This window comes from Falco naumanni, chromosome 4 (genome assembly GCF_017639655.2).
Source record: "Falco naumanni isolate bFalNau1 chromosome 4, bFalNau1.pat, whole genome shotgun sequence".
NCBI classification, from domain to species: Eukaryota; Metazoa; Chordata; class Aves; order Falconiformes; family Falconidae; genus Falco; species Falco naumanni.
The window spans coordinates 70317033-70320577 of NC_054057.1; positions in this window are offsets into that span (position 1 = coordinate 70317033).

Here is a 3545-nt window from a genome sequence, read left to right on the forward strand (position 1 = left end):
GTCAAGGGGCGGGGCCTCTGCGGGGCGGGGCCTCTGCGGGGAGAGGCCTCTGCGGGGAGGGGCCTCTGCGGGGCGGGGCCTCTGCGGGGAGGGGCCTCTGCGGGGAGGGGCCTCTGCGGGGCGGGGCGGACGCGCGTTACCAGCAGCCGCCCGAGGCGCCGTTCCCGGTCCTGGGGTTGCGGGGCCCGCCCGGCGGGAGGTTCCTGCTCCGCTGTGCTCAGAGGCCTCGCCCCCGACCGCCGCTGTCGGATGGGGCCGGGCTGCGCAGCTGTCGGGACGTTGCTATGGAGGGTTGTTCTGCCTTAACTTGGCCCATCAACCTCTGAGCAACCAGGCGGCCGCTGTCAGTCATACATAAGAATTAATGAAATAATAAATTAATCTTCCAAACCAAGGAAGTATGGACCAGCTTGTGACACTGACCTGGCCCTTACTGGCCACCGGCGCCCGCTGGCTGCCCCCCCACCCCCCCTGCCTGAGGGAGGCCTGGGCCCCTCGGTCGGTGAGCACGGGGAGCCCAGCCGGCGGGCACGGGGAGCGCGGGGGAGCACAGCTGGCAGGCACGGGTGGCTGCTCCCCACGACCCCCCAGCACAAGCCGACAGGCAGCGCCCGGCTCACGGCCCCGCCTGCAAAATGCAACTGCAGACCTGGATGGCCTGAAGAGGTCCCCTGAGGGTCCCCAGCTGGGACACTTACCGACACTCAGCAACTCGGGGAACCGTACTTAGTCTTACGAGGAGGAAAATGTTTTGTCAAGACTTTTTACCATCTTTTCACCTTCCCTTCGTTTTCCCATTGCCTGTACGTGAAGCTCACCCCACTGTGACGATCAGAACAGGACAGCCACCGCCCGCAGCAGGAGCCGCCTGAGCAGCTGCTCCACGAGTAAAGCTCCGGCATTCAGAATAACCCCTTAAGTAGCAAGACCACCTTGCTTTGGAAAAATGCACACGGTGCATTCGTGTCCTTTGAAGAAGTTGTCAGTTTTGCTCCTGGAGATGCATGTAACGTGTGTGACCCCAAGACAACAGTCCCTCGGTCACGGCTCCTTCCCGCAGGATGGTGGCTCACGCCCCAGGCAGGGCCCACCAGCTCCAGCGTGACGGTGACTCACAGCCACCGGTTCCAGTTTCAAAGCCCCTGGTGGTAACTCGGGCCGGAGGGACGGGCAGGCCGGAGTGGCAGCGGCAGAGCTGGGGGGGAACCGGCACTTCTGCTCACAAAGCCCCTATTGCTTTGGCTGATGGTGCTGTAAGAAGGGTATTTTTCTGACTTGAGCACAGTCAGGAGTCTCAAGTATTCCCATTTCTAACTGATTAGCCCTAATACTTGATTATTTTAACATATAAGTGTTTAAGTTGCTATTTAAGGCAATCTGACTTCGGAAACACAATATATAGAAAAGAGTATCTGGTAATATTTGGAAAGGTACCAGCACATCCTGGTGTTAAATCTTCTTGAGAGAAAAACACTGCAAAGTTATCTTTTAATGAACACTCTCCACTTCAGCAACCACAAGCTTATTAGGAAAAACCCTTGTGTGTGGGGGAGACACCACAAAAACTTCTGACTAACTGCCCACCTATGAAAAAACCCCTACAAAACAGATTCTTAAAATGCATTTAGTTATTTGAGGAATTCAGCCTCTGCTTTTCAGTCATTAATAAATAGACTATTGCTCATTTTCCTTTCCAGGTATTTTTACCTCAGGTAAATGCTCATCACCACTTGATACTTGTACAACTTCCGTACTTACTGCTCTGTAATTATCTTCTATGGGAAACCAATGAAAAAGAAATGTTGTGTGGAAGTGGATCCAAATGTTTAAGCAAATTCCAAAGTCTGGGGTGGGTGGAACTGGCCAGTAAGACATGTATGAGAAATGGACACTGTACCTTTGGTATGACAAATTTGGCTCTGCTTTAGACAGTACAGCCCTTCAGGTCTGTGCTTCTTTTCAAACATATGGATTAGATTCACTGATGTCAGCAGGGCTTTCCACGTTTTAAATCGAGGTATGTGTTCAAATATTTTTCTTTTGGGGCCAACAGATCATTTCCTGTGCCTGATACAGAACATTCCCCACAAAAAGTGCCAAAAAAAAAAAAGGAAAAGTAAATCTCTTCCTCAGCACCCCTCTTCCTCTGAGCCAGCAAGGGCTCTTCGTGCAGGGTATGTGGGCAAAAAATAGGCTTTGTAGTGCCTGTGCCAGGCTGAACTCAGCAGCGAGCTCTGCCAGCACCCTTGCGATCCCTCATGCTCGAGCATAACTTTACCCTCCTGGGCAGCTGCTGAGAATTAGTTCTATCAGTTATTGTGAGGGGGAAGCTCCTTGTGTGCAGTGCGGGAGCGTCCACACCGCCACTCCCACCCTGGCTGTGCACCCCAGCCCCGCGCCTGCCCACCACGTGTGGCCCCTCGGCACCCCACTGCCCCAAAGCCAGCACCCCACCGCCCCGCGGGCAGCACGCACACCTCTATGGCAAACGTCACAAGAAGATAAACTGAACTTACAACGACCATTTATTTAAAATAACCTCTACTTTTCTTAGGTGGTGTGTAACGTCATGCTAGCTTCCTGAGATGTACGTATCACATACATTCCTGTAATGTGATGCATATATATACATGTATATTTATTTCCTCAGGTTGATAAAAGGTTAACGAGGTTTTTTCATAGTTATATATCTGGAGAAGAAGAAACGATTGAAATTGTCTTGCGTTCAACCTAGAAGAAATCTGTGCTGATTTAAGGACTCTTAGGATAGTGAAATATAGTGCCTAATTAAAGATAATTATTTATGTCCACAATTCTTGGCACAGAAGACAGGTCACAATGCAATTTTACAGCACTGGATTTCAGAAACATTTTTTTGCCAGGCAGGCCAGAAGGCTTGAAGGGAGAAGTTAGAAAAGTTATCTGAGAAGTTAGTCAACATTTTAAAGTGAAGGAAAATCATCATCAGAGGAAGGTCTCCCCATCTTTTCTACTTTCTATGTAAGATGAATACAGCCGAGGGGAGGAGCAAAGCCCGAGATAGTTACACCTTTTTATTATTTTTTTTTTCCGGTCAATTTGGATCACTAGACAATTGTAAGAGATGAATCCCAGAGTCTGCCTTTCAGTTCAGGCTTGTCTCCGCTGCTGCACTTCCCTGCAGCCACCAACTGATACACGTGAACCACTCTAAAGTAAAACTTTTATTTTGTTTTGCTCAGGGTAAGCTCACTGAAGGCAAACCTACAGACCATCCAGGCTAAGCCTTTGGCAAATTCCTCCGCACCACAACCAAATAGTCTCACTCACACCATGCCTAGACCTCAGGGTCTCAACACGCACGGCACCTCTCCGGGGGGGGAAAGCACTGCTTCTCTGTGGGAAAAACAACGTGCCCCAGGACAGGACAGCTGGGGCTCAGGTGGGTCTCAGCCTGCAGGCAAGCTGGAACAGTCCTCAGAGCTCTGCAACATCTCTGCCGTGCCACAAGGCGCTGTGCAGCCCCGACGGCAGTGGAGGCCCTGGGGTGCTCAGAGCAGCTGGGG